This window comes from Pleurodeles waltl, chromosome 8 (assembly GCF_031143425.1).
Source record: "Pleurodeles waltl isolate 20211129_DDA chromosome 8, aPleWal1.hap1.20221129, whole genome shotgun sequence".
Lineage (NCBI taxonomy): Eukaryota > Metazoa > Chordata > Amphibia > Caudata > Salamandridae > Pleurodeles > Pleurodeles waltl.
Genome location: NC_090447.1, coordinates 1,230,105,981 through 1,230,129,542, shown reverse-complemented (window position 1 = coordinate 1,230,129,542; position 23,562 = coordinate 1,230,105,981). Strand labels below are relative to the sequence as shown.

At 46.4% G+C, this 23,562-nt stretch overlaps 1 long non-coding RNA gene across 1 annotated transcript; it reads right to left on the bottom strand.

Annotated features, from left to right (window-relative positions):
* Window positions 1-1,979: 1,979 nt before the first annotated feature.
* LOC138250542 (uncharacterized) lies at window positions 1,980-23,556 on the bottom strand. Its single transcript, XR_011194979.1, has 2 exons — window positions 20,297-23,556; window positions 1,980-4,183 (listed from the first exon to the last, which is right to left on the bottom strand). It is a non-coding gene; the product is annotated as an uncharacterized lncRNA (long non-coding RNA).
* Window positions 23,557-23,562: the final 6 nt, after the last annotated feature.

The window sequence follows — 23,562 nt, the reverse complement described above, 5'->3', positions numbered from 1 at the left end:
ACACCTGTACTACTGATCAATATTTTAAAAGTTGCTAAAAGGGCACATCATGGTCATAAGACAATAATATGCCTCTGTGTTTCACTGCACATTGTTTTCTGACTTGGGAGTAAAACTGAGCTGTGAATAGTGCAGATTAAAGAGTAGCCCAACATTCTGAATACTAAAGTAGGAAACAAAGGACTGGTCAGCAATTCTCACTTAAACTGGGTCTTTGAAATCCATTTGTGTGAGTGATAAGTGAAAGGTGCATGTGCACCTTGTGCATGCCGTAGGGTGAGTGTAGAACATATGTGCATGTCTGAGAGAAGCAGGAGGACATTCATTTTGGCATAGTGTGTGCATAGTAGTACAAAATGAAGGACAGCTTGGTGCCAGGTTGTCATAGTTTGCAGCTTGAGTTTGCATCTTTAACTTCCTCCCCTCTCCCAGTGTCTTACTGTAGAGATTCACAGAGCGCTGATGGAGGGTGTGAGCGATGGAGTGTCTCCCTTTTTGGTTTACCTGCAGTGCTTCTACCACAGTAACCCTAGCTCCACTCTCTTTTCTGCCTTGATTTGCCCCCTGAAGGACAGCGTCACTCTGAGCCTAAATTCACACCTGTGTCTCTGAATGGGCTGTTCTGGCCCATGACAATTGAGTGTGCTAATAATGCAGTGGCCAATCATCCTTTATTTCTAGGAGCCCCCAGGATTTGAACAGTGTACATGAACTAACTAGTCATAACTGTGGAAAGGAACTGGTATTCCTGGTCAGTTCAGTGTTCTTGATTTCCTTTAAGACCATGGATAGTGATGTGCATTATACACTCAAGAACTTTTAATGTTCAAGAGTCTGCGTCAGATGAATGCTGGCTTCCTAGTAGTTTGGTGATAGAGCCTAGGTCAAGGTTCCTGCAAGGAGAGCTGCTGCACTGCCTAGAGAAAGGTGTGGCTTGTGAATTGAAAAAAATATTTTACTGGCTACACCCCATAAAGGACAGCGTTCCTGGGAGGAATTCAACAGAGCAACTGCCTAAGGACTTGGAGGCCAGTGTAGGAGAGAACACAACTATCATCTCCACTGCCAGGGCCCAGGAGAAGGATCATCTCTGATGGAGTCTTGTGATAAGCACTTTGTACTTGACCCCACCAGTGTTCCCCTTGCTGCCACCCCAAGATCTCAATGATCATCTCAGTCTCATCTCCTAGTCTGGAGGGTGCTGGAAGATAGTAAGGCAAGGCACCACTGACCTCATTATCGCAAAGCAACTGCAAATCTGTTCTATTGTTGCAGAGATATCAGCACTTGAAACCCCAACTTGAGTACTTGTAGTTACTCCCCCGTCAGTGTCCCATATCACTCATGGTGCATGAATAATTCAACCATGATTAGTGTTTGCCGAGATATGGACTTCTACCTTAAACTCTGTAAAGGCACAGACATTCCCATATACTGGCACCAAGGCTACTTATAATGACCAATGATGGTGGATACCTGTGTATTGTGCTGTGTCCAGTACAGAGTCATGGACATTGCTCCCCTTCAGCCCTCCCTGGTGTGCCCTATGAGAGATTCTAGTTGAAGTGAGTTATTTTGGATATTTTAATTGATGGACTTTGTTGGGCCTAAAAACTCCTGAGAGGCTGTGAGGGAGAGTCTGGTATCACCTGACAAGCTTTGAAGTGGTGGGCATTAAAGCGCACTGTTACAGTCTCACTTGAAGTAACCAGTATGCTGTGGCCCTTGTGCTGTATGTGAATTTCGACATGTGCGAACAGTGCGTTACTGTGAAACATGGACTGGGTTGAGAACTGTGAATGTGGTATTCAGAAGCACCATAATAAAAGCCAGACCATTAACTTAGCATTGCTAGAACCAAAGTGTTTACCAGTTAGGCACTGAAGACATTGCTGTAGCATATTCCTTCACAGGACTACGCCTTAAATTGAGGACAGTATGACTAATGTAGCCACACAAGGAAAAACTCCAGTCTGAAATAAATTAAAGGGGTTTTATTATACATTAAGGCTTAGAACAACATAGATAGTTCTAAGATACAGAATCATTATTGGTTGTCCAACCATCCTAAAGAAGTTCAAACAAATTAACATCAAAAAGACAAAACATTCAATTAACCCTACACACAAAAGCAATAAGAAAATCTGAAAGGAGGAAACAAAGGCTGTCTAATTCTGTTAATCATTTAGCTGTTCTAATTCTGCAATTTAGTAAGCTAGGCAAGGGAAAACTCTACAAATTAACAAATCCATTTATCATGTGCTAGGACAAGCATAAGTGGGCAAAAAGGTAAAATGCACAAAAAAGGCAAAAAGACTTTGGAAAAATTAAATATGAGGAAATAGGTGACTAAATTTGGCAAAACATAGGTAAAATGAGAAAGGGAAGGTGTCAGCATTTCAGCAGCTTGGTCAAGAGTCTTCTCTTGGGGGTCCGGGTAAAATCTCTCTGTCTCAGCAAAGCATCTCAAGGTGCAAAGGATAGAGAAGGCTATACCTAAGGGGTTGAGCAAGCGGTGTACAATGGAAAGGATTCTCTGACCAAAATCTAGTTTGGGAACGGTATATTAAAGTTCATACGGCACGATGATTGATCCATCCATTACTCCATATGACACAATAGGTGAAAATGTCCAATGGTAAACAGTTATACGACTCAGACTGCAACTTCAAAGTTCCCTGGTTCTTCATGTGAAACGGCTTCTCTCATGAAAACAATTTAATATTTTAATGTAAACGGTTAATGGTGAACTATAAGATGGAAATGAATTAATCTGTTAAACATAAACCTACAAAACTATACCTCCTGCCTTTCGACAGATGACCTACAGTGAATGCATGTTAACATGACTTTTCACGGCACCACTTTACAACAAAACTATTAGTACTTTGGTTAGACTAATGCATAGATTGTCATGCATCAATGGTCACGGTGGCTTGAGGGACAGTACTTAAATATCTGCTACATCAGTCCCTCTGATGGCGAATCAGTCCATCACACAAACTACAATCTCTCATTTTTAATGAGACAGCTCAATGTTTCAGGGGTCGTTCCAGGAGAGATCTTATGGACTCTAACTGCTTGATGTCACTGTAATATGGGCATCACCAAGTCTTCATCTCTAACTCCTCTTTTCTTCTTCTGCTGGCTCTCATAAGTTTCAGTTCTTTAATCAACGTATAAAGACCAATTGCAACAAAGGCACACAGTGCTATCATCAATCAATCAAGATGGTTCCAACATTACCTTTCCCTAAACTTCGAAACCACTTTCTAACTTCAAAATATCCACTACATATTGCTTCCCAAGCACCTGTCGCTTCTAGCTCTTTAAGATCCATTTTAAATTCTGCATTGTTCAAAATATACCTTTTCAACTCCTTACTATTATCAGGGATGTAAGTGCAGCACTGTTGGACTTGTAACATTTTGCAACCTCTGCCCTCCATTGCGAGAAGGGTATCTCGTGCAAGATTATTTTTGAAACCATTGATCTTTTGTTAACCATTTCTGTGCCTACTAACAAGATGGCACCTGTTGTATATGTAGAAAGCTTATCTATAATCGTTGACAACTTCCTTAACTCATGATCATTCAAGATTACACACACTGATAGAATTGTGGCACCAGAAATATCATCTATAATCATTGTAGCACTAGCACTGATGGGTAGATCAGCAATCTTCAAGAAGGTCTCTCTGCTCCGCTTATTATATCAACTAAAAAATGTACTTTGTACAATTCCCCAGTCGTGGTTCTTGCAGATTGATTCCATCCTAGGGGGTTCCTTTGGGGAGGGGGAACTGCTCAGATTGCACTCAAAACCTACTTTCAGGTCACATATTCTGGGGTATTGCCACGGCTGACATTCTTTCCTACTACTTAGCATCCCACCTTCTGACTGTCAACAACTGGTGTTTCAGCCCACTGGAGATCCCTCATTTGGGGCCAAGAAGTGGGCGATGGGAACCACTCCTCTACTCCATTATTTAAACGATGGGAGAGGGATGCCATCTCTTCCAACGGCAACCCAGGTGGTCCTTCAGACATGGAGGCACGTCCTGAAGTCGAAGGGGTGTGGGGGGAGGCCGACAGAGCAGACACCATTATGGCAGGTTAGGGTACTACATCAGGTGACACAACTGGAGGGATTTCAGGCGTGGAACACTTTTGGGATCTTCACCCTGGGAGACATAGTAAAAGGGACAGTATTAAAATCATTCCATGAGATGCAAACAGAGTATACGCTCCATCGCAGTCAATTCCATTGTTATCTTCAGCTGCAACACACCCTCACCCCATACATTAGGATTCTTACAGATCTCCCAGAACTTAGCCCCCTAGAGGGTAAACTTCTTATGGGGGACCTGAGCGCCAACAAAATAAAGAAAATCTAATGGTCGCTTATCAGTAAAAACTCTACTATGTTGCCTGCTCCTTGAGCAGCATGGGAGGTGAACCTAGGATCACTTGAAAATTATGATTGGACGGAGGCCTGGGGTGCCTCTTGTAAGGCAGAAATTTCAGCCCACCTCATCTTGATACAACTTAAATATTTACACAGGGCATACTACATAAGACACCGCTTGTGGTGCATGGGTGATATCACCTCACCGACATTTGTCCATGGTCTGGACGAAGGAATTCATGGATATGGAGCTGTAATGCAGGGAAATCATACACGGGACAGATGACAAATGTACTGTGTGTAATGGGGATTGTGTTTTGAGGCACGGGTGCAATGGGTGGTATAGAGTGTACAAGTTACCTACCGGTTTATGTAATTAGACAAACTGATTTCAATGTCTGCTGTCTGATTCTTGGTCAATATGTCCTTGTTTATCTGCTAAAATCCAACAAAATGTGTCCAAAAAAACTGCTCCTGCTGCTTCAATTCCAACTCATCACTGCAATACTTTGCGTAATGCAGGATTTTGTCAACCGGGTTGTTCTGCCAACAAATCAAATGCTTCTAAATCATGTCACTTATCTCTGGTTTTAATCCTTGCACAAATCTGAACACAAAATGACCCATATCCTTAGCTACTATAGCTCATCAACCACTGAAATGTTTAAAAGCCTGTAACTATCTCTCACAATAGGAATAAATCAACTCCTTCGATTCCTGAGTCGTTCTGTCAATTTTCACTGAATCAGAAGCTTTTGGAGACACTTTGTTTTTCGGATAGCCAATCACCATTTAATACTGTTTTATCACTTCTTCAGACAGTGGGCCTGTTACTGTATCTCTTTGAGGCTCATTTTCAGGCCAATCATCAAAAATCTTGAACTCCATCCACAAGTCACTTGGATCCACAATGTCAAACAATGTATTAAAATCCTCCCACAAGCATTTTGAAAGTTCCACAAACTTGTCTGCTTATATCCTTCTACTGTCTTCTCTCTCAATTTGGGGTGATCATTTGTAAATGACAGAATATCACTTCTACTCCAAGGTACATGGACCTCTTCCTGACATTTAGCTCATAGGAAGCATTTTCACATTAGCCTAAGCATGGTTTGGTCCTGCCGAAGGCACATCTGGTTTTGTTTACACATGATCTCTTTTCTTCGCACATAAACATTCCCACTTAACTAACGCTCTTTATTTCCTGCTGAACGTGATTAATTCTTTATCTGCAATTCCATTCCAGGGGATCTCATGTTAGCTATATCCTTGTCACTAAACTCCAATCTATAACTTTTCTTTGAGGGCTTTGATTTCTTCAAATTGACATAATATTTCTTGCCCACTTCAGATAATCTTTCATACACCTGTCCTGCACGTTTGGTATTGTCTTTGCACATGAATCGTTCGTCCTCTGTGTAAATCTCTAATTGGGAAGTGTCTAAAGTTCCCAATATCATTTTGTTTAATTCCAATTTCAATCTGGACACATTCAATGATGATTCTCGATCAGGAATATTGTCTGCTTTTCCACTACAATTTACTACACATGTAGCACTTACAGGACTTAAATTATTTAGCCAATCATTTAACTGCTGTGCAGTGGAACCTCACAAACTCTCTGGATTATTCTGCAACATTTCTGCAATTGAAGGACCTACACTTTGCCGATTCAGGGCACTTGCAATAGGCATGTTTTCTGACATGTTAAAAGGTATTCCTCCTTGTGGGGTACTACAATTAATGTTTGGCATCTGCTCCGATTTGGGCACAAAATAGGGTGAGGATCTCTGAGGAAACCTTGCATCAGGAGTAAAACCTGTATGACTTGTCAGTGAAGTTGGATCTGAAATCTGTGTAGGGGTTAATGGTCTCAGAATACAATGCCCTCCATTCCTGAGTCATTTGAATATACTGATCTCTACACACTGTTTGGTGTCATCCAATTGGCTGTAACTGGAGTATAGGGAACAGTCAGGACATTTAATATGTGTGCAAAACTTCCTGACATACCTGGAGCATGCAAGAAACAACTGGAACTATAGCCACAAGTACTGTTAAAGCATCTGGACTAATATAAGTTGACCGGTTCTAGGGAATTGTAATTCGTACACTTTGTCCTGACAAGGCAGTACTGAAACTTTGATATCTTTCCGTCAGGGAAACATTTGGTGTGGGCTAATTTGGAATGAACATTTACACAGCTTGATTTGGATTTAAATTTTGCACAGACTGATTGAAGCCAAGATTCTGTGCTGGATGATTCACATAAGGTGTCTGCACTGACTGGTTCATGTTAGAATTTGGTACAATCTGATTCACACTAGGACTTTGTGACACTGAACTCGCAGATTTATCTGGCACTATCTGACTGGAGGTTTGTGCAACTGGAGGAGTCGGCACATTGGGTGTTACATCTCGTGCAGCTTCACTTGGTGTTCCTATCTCTACAGAATGGTATGGAGAGGGATGATTTGACAATATCTTATTTATAAATTCATCATCCGAATAACTCTTGTATGTCTCAGTCTTTTTCATCTCAATGTCTGCTGTCTGTTCGTTTTTTCTCTTACTCCTTGGTTTAGTGTTTTCTACTTCTTCACTACAAATAGCTGAAACAATCTAGTTCCCTCAATAACTTCTGCTCTCCAAGCTTTCTGTCCATCACACCATCTTGCTTCCTCAAATGTCTTTAATGCTCTTTGCCTTCTATTCTCATACGTTTCAGTTTCTGACATGCTATGTGTTCCCAAATATTACCGCTTCAAATTGTGAAGGTCTCGGAAGTGGTTTAATTTCATAAAGTACACAGCTCAGGTTCTTAAGAATGCTTATATTAAAAGTTCCATAGCGAGGAAATGCTAATGCACCTTCTTTCTTAATAATTTTGTTCCATTGCTCAAGCCACAAACATACATGAAGAACTTTTTCAGACATAACATAATGACCTGGAGTACCTTTGGGTGGACTAGCTATACCCTTTCTCACTGAATAAATTAATCTCCTCTCAATGCACTTTTTAATGCTTTAAAGAGCTTCATTTCAATCAAATTCAATGAATCACAATAAACTTTAAGTTCGAATCAGGAAGTAACTTCAATCCCACAATCCTCTTTTTGATGTTCTCAACCAATGGCAATGTGGCACTGTCCACCAATACCAGCGATGCTTCACACCAGCCAAACTATACCAATGCGACATTAAACTCACTCCTTACAACAATGCATTCTCTTTGCAATTGTCTCTCACACACACACACCTAATGCAAAATATTGCAAGCGAAAAAAACGACAACCTGTCTGCTCATTACAGGATAAGGTAACCAAACACTCCAAAGCAGTACAGAGACACGCTTTCTGACTATGGCTTCCACAATTACACAACAAATGAAACTTTACCAGCTAATCTCACTCCGGTTGATACAGATCCTCCATGTGCACTCAGGATTCACTTAAAACCAACCAAACACACTCTCACTCAAGGAAAACTATTGGCACTGTTGATGACATCTCTTGAGAAGCACCTCACTGCAGACAATAAATTAATCAAATATCTTCTACACTTGTGCGTTATCAAGGAATTTTAGGCCCTGATGGACCAGTCAACAACAAATGCAGAAATTTTTTAGAAACAAGCACCACGTGCAGAAACCCCACAAAACACTTCACATTATACTTTACCACAATCTTAGGCCAAAGCAATGCAAACTCAGAGCCTATTAATACTCACACATCCATCTCTCACAGGAACAATGCTGGAACTTCATCAATCTTCGGAACGAACCATGGGACAGAATTTGGGGTAGGCAAAATTTGAGTGGGCAGATCGCATGTTAATAATCCTATTGCCCTGCCACTATGCCTAACGTTTTTCTCCCCTCTTGTGGGTCAAACCAGACCTCTGCTACCAGATTTGCTGTAGCATATTCCTTCACAGGACTATGACTTAAATGGAGTCAAGGAATCTTTTGGCCCAACATAAGGGTGTGGAAAAAATGGCCTAAAAAATACACAACCAGTCAATTTAGGACAGCATGACCAATGTAGCTATACAAGGAAAAACTCTAGCCTGAAATAAAATTAAGGGGTTTTATTCCAAATTGAGCTTCAGAAAAACATAGATAATTCTCAAGACATGGCTGTACAGATACAGAATCATTATAGGTTGACCAAACCTCCTAAAGACGCTCAAACAAACTAACATCAAAAAGACAAAACATGCAATTAACCCTACACACAAAAGCAATAAGAAAATCTGAAAAGGAGGAAACAAACACTAATTCTGTTAAACATTTAGCTATTCTACTTCTGTAATTTAATAACCAAGGCAAGGGAAACCCCTACAAATTAGCAAAACCATTTAGCCTGTGCAGGAACAAGCCAAATTCGGCAAAAAGCACAAAAAAGTCTAAAACAATTTGGGAAAAGGAAATCTGGGTAAATGAGTGACTAAGTTTAGCAAAAAGTAAGTAAAAACAGAATGGGAAGGCATCAGCATTTCAGAAGCTCATCAAGAGTCTTCTTCTCTGATAAGGGGAAATATCTCTCCAAGTCTCAGCAAAGCATCTCATGGGGCAAATGGTAGAGAGGCTTTAACTCTCAGAGTGCAAGGAGGTCAGCAAGCAGTGTAGAATGGAAATGATTATCTGACCAAATCAAGTTGGTGAACGGTAAATTAAAGTTCATAGGGCACAATGATTTGTACATCGATCACTCCATATGACGCAATAGGTGAAAATGTCCAATGGCAAGCAGTCATACGACCCAGACTGCAACATCAATAAAAGTTCCCAGGTTCTTCATGTGAAAGGCTTTCATCTTAGCTCATCCATGCGAGCTGAAACATTTGTATACACATTTATTCCACAGTTCCTGAATGTAGTGCACTTGAGGCTGGGTCTCCAAGCTTATTGTGTCTAAAACAACAGAGCATCTATTACCAAGCTAACATTCTCATGAGAATGATGTCTGAAAGAAAAATATGTGTAGGTAAGAATGACTAAACATTTTCTGCACAATCAGGAAACAGGGCCTTGCAGGTGTCACTTAAGCTAAGCAAAGTGAATTAAAATGGCACATTAATTTATGCATCTAGTACACATTTAACATTCTAAAGCATAAATTCAATATTAATAAGCTCGGTCAGTGTTCATGTTACAGTAAATTCAATACGAAGTTACTCTGTTAAAACTTTAGTGTAACTACTGTGCAAAACTATACTCTCTACATTCACAAGTTCCTTTTATAATGCTTTTCTTATGAAAACTATTATCGTTTTAATGCAAACGGTTAATTTACATGATAAACTATAAGATAGAAATTAATTAATCTGTTAAACATAAACTTACAAGGATATACCACATGCCTTCTGACTGATAACTTACAGTGAATGCACGTTAACATGGCTTGTCAGTGCATCACTTTACAAAAAAGCAATTAGTACTTTCGTTAACATAATGCATAGATTGTCACGCTTAGATGGTCACTATGACATGAGGGACAGTATTAAAATTTCTGCTACATCAACATTTTGACTTAGGCCTCAGGCTACAAAGGGGTTTGAGGGTTCTGATTTTAAGTTTTTATCTTGAATGATGTTCAGTATTTAGCTTCTTGAGTAATAAAGCACTTTTATTTTGATAAAGTAAAGCACTGACTGAAATAGTAGCCTTATTGAGTGATATCACTGATTTTACTGAACTCAGCGTCAAGCATTCATCACTTCCCTGAGTAAGCCTCAGCCTGCTTTGCCGTGCTATCCTGAGAGTCATGCACTAAAGGAATGAACTTGGGGCCAAATTTACAAAAAAGAGGTGCTGCGCAGTGCTGCGTAAAAATTTGCAGCGCACAGCCACTTTAGAAATGCAGGGATGCGCTGTATTTACAAAAATACAGCACACCTTTGAGTTTCCCCCTGCACTACATTTAGCTGCCTGCACCAACGCAGGCATCCTTGCACTATATTGCAGGAGTTCTGCCTTGTGGGGAATGATTGTTTATGTGCAGGAAATTGTCCCTTCCTGCACAAAAACAATCTTCAATGGTGATTTGGAACGTCTATGTGTGCTGCAGGATGCAGCAAACATAGAAGTACCATATTGTCATTTATGAATGATTGTTTACGTGCAGGAAGGAACACCTTCCTTCACTCACATAAACAACCATTTATGGCCTTTTGCTCTTTCTATGTGTGCTGCAGAATGCAGCACGCATGGAAAAAAGCAAAAAATGAGGAGGAATAAAAGTATCCCTCCTCGTTATGCCATGATAACGGCACCCCTGGGGTGGCGTTAGATTCTGGCGCTGCCTCAGGTTTAGGAGCGTGGCGTTAGATTCTGGCGCTGCCTCAGGTTTACAAAATCTCGTAAATCTGGGGCAGCATCAAAATGCAATGGGTGTTGCTGTGGAACGCCCCAAGCAACACCCATTGCACGCCCCTTAAACGCAAACTGTGCATGTGAAGGGGGCCATATTTACAAGGTGGCGTTAAGCTACAAAAAGTGGCATAACGCCGCCTTGTAAATACAGTGCAGTGCACAGTGCCACCGGAGCGTCACACAAAAGTGACGCTCTGGTGGTTCTAGGGTCTTATAAATGTGCCCCTCTGTTTTTAATTTGAGGTCTAATAGAAAGAAGGTCTCACAACACCAAAGGCAAGCAACTCCAGATTTATTTACAGAGGGTTTCTTGTCTGCTGCCCAGGGCTGGAATTCTGGGGAAAGACCTTCAAGCATGAGACAGATGGGAGGTAAAACATGCATAGTCATTGTTGCTAGGGTGGTGTTTTTAAGAACTTGGGTATGGATATTAGCAAGTGGAAGTACAAGGTGTAGCAGTCCTTCCCCATGGTACACAAAGCTGTTTGGAAAAACAACAGCAGTGCGTACATTTCACAATATGTACTGTTAGCACATTAATGTGCCTCATAAAAAAAGTATTTGGAGCATACGTAAATGAGATACATCCTTAGACCTTGAGTTGTCCTCTTGGTTTTTATAGAACATTGAATATGAACAAGTTGTTTATTCAGGAGTACTGGAGATGATTTAATGGCAGGGGGAAGTTGTGGGGGGTTTAGACCGAGGATGAGTAAGGGCTTAAGTACTATGGCATGACAGAAGAGATGACACATTTTTTTGTCCTAGGTGCCACAAAAATAGTGACAGTCCTTTATGGTCAGTTTACAGGTGTATGTGATGAATTCAGAATTTGAAAAAGTAATGATTTATCCATGTGCTTCATAAAATATTCACCATAGAGTGCATCAAGCATCCGTTTTTTTTAGCCTATCTATGATTCGAATAGCCTCTCTAAAACCAGTCATTCAGGCAGCTGACAGACTGATTGAGGGCAGCAGGAAACTGCCCATATCTCACCAATGTTTCCTCTCTAAGCTAGCTGCGTTTCCAGGCCTACATGCATTATATCAAAGACGTTGAAACTAAACACACCACGTTACAAACAGACCGAAAATAAAATCTCGGACAAGCGCAAAACCCTTTGTAAAAACTAACAATTTCCACTATGACTCCGTACTCTACAGCAAGTCTCAGCACTTGTGTCTTTTGGTGCATCAGTATGGAACATCATACTCACTTCTGACATCAGACAAGACCCCTCCTTCATATTCTTCACAAACTGCCTAAAGAGCCATCTACTTCTAAAACCTCCTATAACCGTATTATGAAAATCAATTGGTAGAAACATCAAAGTGTGACCATGACGTTTATTCTGATTAGTTGTGTTGTATTTTGTTGTGGTGATGTCTTATGTTGTTTTTGCTCTGCACTGTGTTCTTTTTGTGCTGTACTGTGACTGTTGTGTTGCATCCCATGTATTGTATTTTTGAGTTCTGGTGTTATTTTGCTTGGTGCCATGTTATTGTGTCCTGTTGTACTCTTGAGTTACTCTGATGATATCAACAAAGGCTGCCACACTGCCAGTCAAAAGATCATATTCCTTAACTTTTTCAATGAGAACCAAACATTTACCACCGACTAAGGTGGTAAAATACCGCTGCTCAACCTCAACGGATTAAGGGGGTCATTACAACATTGGCGGTAAAAGCCGCTTACCGCCGTGCAGAAGACCGCCAATACACCGCCGCGGCCGTGGAATTCCGCCACAGCTATCATGACCCACATCTCGGAATCTGCCAAAATTCAGACACCCACACAAGTCCGCCACACCAAAGGTCAGTGATAAACTGGCGAAAACAAATCCTCCACTGTCACGCCAACAGAAACACGCCCATGCTATTACGACCCACGAATCCACGCGGCAGTCTTTCAACCGCGGTATTCCATTGGCGGTACACACCGCCACGCTCAAAATACACACACATCTCCAAAACACCGCCACATTGGACAATTCAAAATACACACACCTGATACACATACAAACACCACTTCCACACACCCAACACAATATAAAACACACACCCACATCACCCACAAACCACTACGACCAAAAATTATAGACGAAGGCGAGAGAGAGAGCACAGAATCGACAACCCCACCACACAGAGGCACACAACACCATCACCCACAGAACATCCACGCACAAAACACCACACACCACTACACATCACCCCACTCATCACCACATACACCACCCCACACATCACCTACACCACCCCATGGCACGCCAAAGACACCCCAGGTTTCAGAGGAGCTCAGGGTCATGGTGGAGGAAATCGTACGGGTAGAGCCACAGCTATTTGGAGCACAGGTGCAGCACACCTCCATTGCAAGGAAGATGGAGCTATGACGAAGAATAGCCGACCGGGTCAATGCAGTGGGACAGCACCCAAGAAATCGGGAGGACATCAGGAAGAGGTGGAACGACCTACCGGGGAAGGTGCGTTCCGTGGTCTCCAGGCACATCATCGTGGTTCAGCGGACTGGCGGCGGACCCCCACGTCCTCCCCGACAACTAACAACATGGAAGGAGCAGGTCTTGACCATTATGCATCCAGAGGGCCTCGGAGGAGTCGGTGGAGGAATGGACACTGGTAAGTCAAATCTTAAATATCATATCCCCCACCCTACCTGCATGCTATCACACACCCCCACCCTCACCTCCTCCCCTATCACTCCCACTCCTCACTAATGTACTAATAACACAAACCACCCACCCCAACACCAAGCCCTGCATGACACAACAAAGCATGGACACCCATCACTAAAGCATGGCCACTGCACATACCCATAACACCCCCTAACCATCATCACACAAGCCCCCACACAGGAATGCTAGCACTGGGGTACACGGTCACCCACCCATTGCGCACCATGACACACACAGATGCAATAATCATGCTTTTACACCCCTGCAGGACCACTACCTAACGTTACCAGACAGGTGGGTCCAGACATCTCTACCCCACCCACAGAAGAGGCCCACAGTGATGACAGCAGCTCTGGCCAACTGGATCCAGATGACCAGCCCAGACCATCGTGGGCCTCGGGACAGTCGGTTCCCCTCGCACAGGCACAGCCCAACACTGTCCCACTTTGTAACCCTGTCCATATTGGAACTGCCCCAGCTCCACTTCCTATGCCCATATGGGCAATGCACCTGTGAGACTAATAGACTGGACTCTGCCATGGACATTCCTCCACCATCACCCATCACCATTTTACCACCCTCTCCAATAATTAGCACTTCAATAAACACCCTTGAAGCACACAAATCTCTGGAGTCAGTCTGTGATTTTGAAAATGTGTATTAGCTATGACAATGACAAAATCCGTTCGAAAATGTAATGTCAACATACCTATGTCACACATCACAAGTCCATGAAGGATGCAAGCAGATGACACACGTTGGTAACCACACCTGTGAAACCGTAATGGAAATGTACAACTCAGTTACCAAATACTGCTTGAAATTGACAGACAGGATAGAGGTAGAAGTGTGAAAGTAAATGTATTAGTAAAGAAAGTGTTCTCACCTGTGTGTCACTGGAAATATTGCTGTATGACTGAGTCCCTGTTGTCAATGTCTTCTTCCTCTGCTTCCTCCTCATCACTGTCCACAGGCTCCACAGCTGCCACAACACCGTCATCTGGACCATCCTCCTGCAGAAAAGGCACCTGGCGTCGCAAAGCAAGATTGTGAAGCATAGAGCAGGCGATGATGATCTGGCACACCTTCCTTGGTGAGTAGAATAGGGAACCACCTGTCATATGGAGGCACCTGAACCTGGCCTTCAGGAGGCCGAAAGTGCGTTCGATCACCCTCCTAGTCCGCCCATGGGCCTCATTGTAGCGTTCCTCTGCCCTAGTCCTGGGATTCCTCACTGGGGTCAATAGCCATGACAGGTTGGGGTAACCAGAGTCCCCTAATAGCCACACCCGGTGCCTCTGGAGTTGACCCATCAAATAAGGGATGCTGCTATTCCACAGGATGTAGGCGTCATGCAATGAGCCAGGGAACATAGCATTTACCTGCGAGATGTACTGGTTTGCCAAACATACCATCTGTACATTCATGGAATGATAACTCTTCCGGTTCCTGTACACCTGTTCACTCCTGTGGGGGGGGACCAGAGCTACATGGGTCCCATCAATGGCACCTATGATGTTAGGGATATGTCCAAGGGCATAGAAGTCTCCTTTAACAGTAGCCAAATCCTCCACCTGAGGGAAAACGATGTAGCTCCTCATGTGTTTCAGCAGGGCAGACAACACTCCGGACAACACGTTGGAAAACATAGGCTGGGACATCCCTGATGCCATGGCCACTATTGTTTGAAATGACCCACTTGCTAGGAAATGGAGCACTGATAGAACCTGCACTTGAGGGGGGATTCTTGTGGGATGGCGGATTGGTGACATAAGGTCTGGCTCCAACTGGGTACACAGTTCCTGGATTGTGGCACGGTCAAACCTGTAGGTGATGATTAAATGTCGCTCCTCCATTGTCAACAGGTCCACCAGCGGTCGGTACACCGGAGGATTCCGCCATCTCCTCACATGTCCCAGCTGACGGTGCCTAGGAAGGACAACAGCGACCACAGAGTCAAGCAACTCAGAGGTATGTACCCACAGCTACACAGAATACAAAACAAAATCCCAAAAGTTGTCTGTATGTGTGTTGAGTCCAGGCCTAGGTATGTGTGACGCAGTTGAAAATGAAGTCATGTGGGCCCCTGAAATGGCAGCTGCCTGACCTCTAAAGTGGGACAATGGGATGTGAGGTAACAGCGCTGGCGTTGTACACCTTCGCGGTAGGCGGTCGAAGACCGCGGCGCAATGCTGCATTGGTTAACATTGGACCCTATGGGTCCCAGGAGCCAATGACAAAGTGCGCCGGCGGTGATGATACGCACCACCGCGGACGTCACTGCCCCGGACGTGACCGCCATTTTCTATCTGTTCAATCACTCGATACCTGATCTTCGACAGGAGAGGACTTATACTGCAAGTGCTGCTGTGACCTCGGTCTGGAAAAGACAATGGCACGTGCGTCTGGGGAAAGGGCCCCTGCCTTCACTGCACAGGAGTTGGAGAAGCTCGTGGACGGGGTCCTCCCCCAGTACACGCTACTCTACGGTCCTCCAGACCAACAGGTGAGTACATAGGGTGCAAGTTGTATGGGCTATGCCTGGGTGGAGAGGGCTGGTTGTAAGAAGGAAGGGGGCAGAGTTCTGCGAGCATGAAGGACTGTGAATGCATGTGCCACATGGCAAGGGTAGGGATGTGGGCCACTCACTTCGACGGTGCAGTTGGTAATGACTTCTCTTCTTCCCCTGTACATGTCATGTAGGTCAGCGCCCACCAGAAGAAGGAAATTTGGCGTGCCATCGCCAAGGACGTCCGGACCCTGGGGGTCCACCAGAGACGGAGCACCCACTGCCAGAAAAGATGGGAAGACATTCGCCGCTGGAGCAAGAAGGCGGCGGAGGCTCAGCTGGGGATGGCCTCCCAACGTGGGAGGGGTGCCCGTCGCACCATGACCCCCCTGATGTTCCGGATCCTGGTGGTGGCCTACCCTGAGTTGGATGGGCGCATGAGGGCATCACAGCAGACACAAGGGGGTGAGTACACTCTCATTTTGCTGACTTTGCGTGCAGTGGAGGGGTCTGGGTGGAGGAGGAGGGCTGTGGGTTTCCCTAGGCCAGGGCGAGTTCCGTAGGCTAGGCCCCTCCGTAATGCAGGCCATGTGCCACTCCACCCCACCTCTGTAGAGTGCCAAGTACAGGTATACATGCCCCTCTTCATCTATGTGTGCAGATGTCCACCATAGCCATGTAGGCCATATCCCAGGAACTGCATCTGTAGAGCCCAACAGCACGGCGTAGTGCAGAGGGCTGCTGTGTCTGTATTGTCCGCCAACGGTAGTGGTAAGCCATGCACTCAACCTGTCTTTCTTCTGTTCCCCCCCCCCCCCTTTTTGTGCTCTCCCTGTTCTTTTGTGCATCAGCATCATCAGGCGGAGGTTCAGTGGCACCGGAGCAAGAGGGAGCTGCATCCCACATGGCCATGGAGGGCCACACCACGGACTCAGAATACACCAGTGGGACGGAGGGCGAGGGGAGCTTCACGGCGGTCACTGGATCAGCAACCAGCGACACGGACTCGTCCTCCGATGGGAGCTCCCTTTTGGTGGCGGCAACATCTGTGCCCCCCACTTCTACAGGTACAGCTGCCACCCCCCCTACCAGCACCGCCCTCCCAGCAGCCCCTCAGCCTTCGCCCCATGCCCGCTCACCCAAGAGGGTGGGCATCACCTTCGCCCCAGGCACCTCAGCCCCTGCCCCTGTCACCTCTGCTGCCCTCAGTGAGGAGGCCATTGACCTCCTCAGGTCACTCACTGTTGGGCAGTCTACCATTGTGAATGCCATCCAGGGTGTAGAAAGGGAGTTGCAACACACTAATGCATTCCTGGAGGGCATTCATTCTGGTCAGGCTGCCCATCATCGAACCCTGCAATCTCTATCCTCAGCACTGATGGCAGCCATTGTCCCTGTGTCTAGCCTCCCCCCTCCAACTTCCTCCACCCATATCCAATCCCCTGTACCTCTGCCTATCCCAAGCACACCATCAGACCAGCCTGCATACACCTCAACACACAAGGGCAGCTCAGGCAAACATAGGCACCACACATCCCACAGGCACTCACACAAGCATCACCCACATACAGACACAGCACACTGCCTCCACTGTGTCCCCCTCCTCGTCGCCTCCCTCCTTCCTCCCAGTGTCGTCTACACTCTCACCTGCATGCACTACCACTACAGCCACTAGGACTCGCACCAGAACACCCACCACCGCACCCCGCTCACCTGCACTCACCACCCCCACTACCATTTACACGTCCCCTGTGTCCTCTCCCAGTGTGTCTGTGACACCCCCTCCCAAAGTACACAAACGTGGGCACACACACACCCAAAATCCATTCACCTCACGACAGCCTCCAGAACATGAACCCAAATCATCAAAAGTTACACCTCCTACAACCACCTCCTCTTCCTCCACTCCCAGACTCCCTCCAGATACCCGTCCCAGTGTTCGTCAGAAACTGTTCCTGAGCAACGTTAACATCTTTCCCACCACCCCCCCCTCCAATTCATAGGTCCCGTACTAGCACCTCAGCCAAAAAATCTCCGGTACCAGTGGTGCCTGTTAGAGGTATGTGGAGTGCACCGGCCACCAGGGCAGCCAGTGTGACACGGAGCCAAAGCACAGCCAGTCCTCCCCCTGTGAAGCACCAGAAGTTAGACAGTGTCCGACGGGAGAGGGGGAAGACTCCTGCCGGCAAAGCCGCTCACAAGGGTCCCGGGGGGAGTGTCGAGTCAGCTGTGACTCGTCCCAAGGTGGGGAAGGGGCGGAAGAAAGCACCAAAGTCTGGGAAGAGCAACACAGCGGAGAAGGCCGCCATCATCCCCGCTGCCCAGGACGCCACCGCCAGCCCCATCGTCACTGGTCAGGAGACCACCGCCAGAGTCAGTGCCCAGGAGGGCAGTCCAATCATCACTGGTCAGGAGACCACCGCCAGAGTCAGTGCCCAGGAGGGCAGTCCAATCGTCACTGGTCAGGAGACCACCGCCAGAGTCAGTGCCCAGGAGGGCAGTCCAATCGTCACTGGTCAGGAGACCACCGCCAGAGTCAGTGCCCAGGAGGGCCCCGGCAGCCACAGCCCCGCTGGGCAATGAGGGACCGCCATCGCAAACACTGCTGCACAGGTCAGAGACAGCAAAGTCAAGCACCGCTGAACAGGGCAAGCACCGCTGAACAGGGCAAAGACCGCCATGGCAAGCACCGCTGAACAGGTCAGAAACTGCTAAGTCAAGCACTGCTGAACAGGGCAAAGACCGCCATGGCAAGCACTGCTGAACAGGTCAGAAACTGCTAAGTCAAACACCGCTGAACAGGGCAAGCACCGCTGAACAGGGCAAAGACCGCTGTGGCAAGCACCGCTGAACAGGTCAGAAACTGCTAAGTCAAGCACCGCTGAACAGGGCAAAGACCGCCATGGCAAGCACCACTGAACAGGGCAAGCACCGCAAAATCAAGCACCGGTAGCCCATGTGCGGCAGGGGCAGTGAGGGAACTGGGACCGTCACGGGGAGAGTGATGCACTCTGGGCACCAGTCCCCCTCCAGAACCAGTGGAGAACAGCATCCACTACCTCAGTCCTTAACAGGATGAAGCACTCTGGGCACCAGTCCCCCTCCAGAACCAGTGGAGAACAGCATCCACTACCAAAGTTATTAACAGGATGAAGCACTCTGGGCACCAGTCCCCCTCCAGAACCAGTGGAGAACAGCATCCACTACCTCAGTCCTTAACAGGATGAAGCACTCTGGGCACCAGTCCCCCTCCAGAACCAGTGGAGAACAGCATCCACTACCTCAGTCATTAACAGGATGAAGCACTCTGGGCACCAGTCCCCCTCCAGAACCAGTGGAGACTGTTATCCACTTGAGAGACTGAGGCTTTGCACTCCCCAGGATGGTACAGTAGGCAAACCACCCACTGAAAAGACTTGTGAGATTGTGGCTTTGCACTCCCCAGGATGGTACAGCGGGCAAACCACCCACTGCAAAGACTTGTGAGACTGTGGCTTTGCACTCCCCAGGATGGTACAGTGGGCAAACCACCCACTGAAAAGACTTGTGAGACTGTGGCTTTGCGCTCCCCAGGATGGTACAGTGGGCAAACCACCCACTGAAAAGACTTGAGAGACTGTGGCTTTGCGCTCCCCAGGATGGTACAGTGGGCAAACCACCCACTGAAAAGACTTGTGAGACTGTGGCTTTGCACTCCCCAGGATGGTACAGTGGGCAAACCACCCACTGAAAAGACTTGTGAGACTGTGGCTTTGCACTCCCAAGGATAAAGCATTGGGCAAACCACCCACTGCAAAGACTTGTGAGACTGTGGCTTTGCACTCCCCAGGATACATCAATGGGCATGGAGCCCCGTCGTGGATCTGGCGTGGTGCTGTCATCCGGCTGAGGTGCCCCCCCTTCCCTTCCCCCTGAGGTGCCTGTTGTATTTCGATATGATGCCCCAGCAGTGTTCTCTCCGTTTCTGGACAGGTATCTTGTGTGGGCCTCGCCCATGCATTTTGGGCCCAGTGGTCCACGGACATTGAATGGTGCATACCTGCACTACTAATCGTGATATATAAGTTTTTTAATGTGTATATATATCTGTATATATTAGCTTACTGTATTTTGATACTTTACAATGGTTGAACTCATTTCCTTTTGTCTTTGCATTCTTCCGGGGGTGTTGGGGTTTGTTACTGTTATGTTTGGATATGCATTGGTGTGTGTGTTGTAGTGGGTGAGGGTCGAGGTGGGGGTGGGGGTGTTGCGTGTGTGTTTCCCTGACTTTTGCCTCCCCCCTCCCCTATGTCTTAGGTGCAGTACTCACTGTTGTCTTCGGCGCCAGCGTTGCTGATGATCTTAGAGGAGCAGGAAGACTATCGCAGGGAGTATTTGGAGGTCCGGGTCCATGGTGCCCTCCTTCCTCGTGGAGTGTGTTAAGGTGAGCGTTTTCTCATTGAAATGGCTGTTTCCGCCGTTTTTTATCCACGGTGAATCCGCCCCGGAAAAGGTGGCGGATTGGCCTGTTGTAATACTGCAGGCGGTACTGTCTGTTGGCAGTGACCGCCACGCTGTTTGTCTGTACCGCTGTGGCGGTTGGAGTGTTAAAGTGGCTGTCTTTGTTGGCGGTTTCCACCACGGTCATAATTCCCTTTTTTTTTTCGCCGGCCTGTTTGCGGTATTACTGCTGCTTTAACACCGTCCGCCAGGGTTGTAATGACCCCCTAAGACTCCAGAAATTAGCACTTTCAGTGCTCACTTTATAGGTTTGAGCCTGCGTGCGTTCGTGAGACTCTTGTGTATAGTAAAGGGCTTGGAGCCCGCCTGCCTCTTATCATTTGTTGGCTTGCGTGCCACTCTGCTTTACACCTCATAATTCATTACTGCACGCCTGCCATCTTTTACGTTCCTCTTTGTGGAGCAGGGACCAAGCACTGATTGATTCAACTTAATCAGTGCTCGTCCACTGGTCCCTATGTGCTTGAGGTACTATTTTGTCCCTTGTTAACTTTCAGTGCACAGCAAACAGAATGTGTGTAACTGTCAACTCTTGCCCTGCAGGACAAAATAATGTGCAGTTTTATTTGTTATAGCTAAATTTATTTTATTTTAACAAGTCCTCTTTTCTCACTTTGCACTTGTGTATTCTTTTGTTTTTGCTCATGGGTGCTGTTCTCAAAAGATGATGATTATCTTGTTCTAAATATTGCAAAGTGACATTGTTTCTTTTTTATTTGTAATTTCTGAAATTATGCTTTAGCACATAATCATGCAGTACACCTCAATCCAACCTGCTCCAATCAGTACCACTACAATCCATCCCAATTCACCCCACACCAATTCATCCTACCCCAATCCAATCTACTTCAATCCTCCCAACCAACCACAAACTAATCTGTCCCACTCTAGTTTGTCCCACTCCATCCAAAATAATCTACATCACTCCAAAACAATCTGTACCACTCCAATCCAAAACTACCTGCCACACTTCAATCCAAAACAATATACCCCACTCCAGTCCAAAACAATATACCCTACTCTCATCTACCCAACTCCAGTCCAACACAATCTGCACCACTCCAATCCAAAACAATATGCCCTACTCTTGTCTACCCCACTCCAATCCACCCTGCTCCAACCAAAACAATCTGTCCCACTTGTATCCAAAACAATTTGCCCTACTCCAATCCACCTCACCCCAATCCAATACGCCCCTCTCCAATCCAATCCACCCCACTCCCATCCAATACACCCAACACCAACCCAGCCCAATCCACCCTACTCAATCTAATACACCCTAATCTGGTCTCAATCTGCCACACTCTTATCAGTCACACTCCAATCCAAAACAAGATGCCCCACTCCAATCAAAAACAATCTGCCCTACTTCAATCTGCCCAGTCCAAAACAATATGCCCTGCTACAATCTGTCACACTCCAATCCAAAACAATCTGCCCGACTCCAATCTGCCTCACTGCAATCCAAAACAATCTGCCCCACTCCAATTCAATACAGTCTGCCCCTCTCCAATCCACCTCACTCAAATCTGCCCCACTTTAATCCAAAACAGACTGCCCCACTCCAATCCAAGACAATCAATCCGACTTGAATCCGGCCCACTCCAATCCAAAACAATGTGCCCCACTCCATTCCACCCAGCTCCAATCCAAAACAATCTGTTGCACTACAATCCAAAACGATACGCCCTACTCCAATCCACCTCACCCAAATCCAATATACCCCTCTCCAATCCAATACAACCAACACCAATCCAAACCACCCCACTCAATCCAATCCACCCTAATCTGGTCTGAATCTGCCACACTCCAATCTGCCCCGTTCAAATTCAAAACATTCTGTCACGCGACTTCCTCAATCTACTCCACCCTATTTCACCCCACCCCACTCAACACCACTGAACTCTATTACCCTCTATTCAACTCTGACACTCTATTCCCCCTACTCCACCAAATCCACTCTATGACACTCTATATCCCCACTCCACTCCGACACTCCACGAACTTTTAGCCAATCTGGTCAGCAGCCACACAGGTGTACAACATGGCAAAACACGATGCCAAAGCAATAGCGCTTGTATAGGCGCAACCTATATTGGCATTGGCTTTGCTAATGATTATTGTACTATAGCCTCTTCCACCATTTCCTCTGCCTTTAGCCACCCCTCACTTCCTTTAACCTTCTCTCTCAGTCTCACTTTGCCCTGAATCACTCCCTACTCCCATCCCAATGGACCTATTAATCACTGTGATACCGTGCCCAACACTACATGCCGTTATTGCACTAGACTGTCACCTTTTTGGACTGTACGCTAAGTTGACTGACTCCATGTGTAAAGATTTCAATCACTAATGTACTATTACAATTCTACTACATTCTTGGTATCTCTATTATGTACTCTGAAATCACCGATCGTTAGGACTCGGTAATAGAAAACTAGATTAAATAAAGCAAGCGTGTTGTCATGTTTGATGTGTACTTGGAGTAAATGCGCTTAAAATCTACTTAGGGGGAGCTCCGGGAGGCTTGCGCTGATGGAGTGCGAGCTGGTGGGCAGGCAGAAGCAGAGATGCTTTAGCACTGAAGCTCCGTCAAAGTCAAGTTGCCATCCAAGCTGCCGAACTAACCAAGTTGATGGGTTCAAGCATCGCAACTCGGTGATTTCGGCCTGGGAAGTCGCAGCCTTCCCCGCTGAGCCCATTCGGATGGCGTTTATTCACGGTTTGAGGGGCACGACTGAGAAGGGTACCCACCGCCTGCGGACTACCTTTCAACAAACTCCCCGGGCTCCAGCCGCCAGGAGGGAGGCAGCTCTCGGACCTGTGCTGCGCGGGCTGTCGACACTAAGACGTTATCAAATCTTTCACCTTCCCCTGCTTGAACCCTGTGCCCGCGGCGAGGCTTGCCTCCCGGCTACATGGTGGCTGCCTCCACGGGTGAGGGAGTCTGGCCATCCCAGACCCGCTGCGAGGGGCGCGCCAGCCGGGCTGCCAGTGCGAGGGGAGGGGGCGAAGCAGGCGCGTCCTGGGCTGCTTCCAGGTCGGCGGCGGCGGCTCACTGATAGGGCTGCGAGG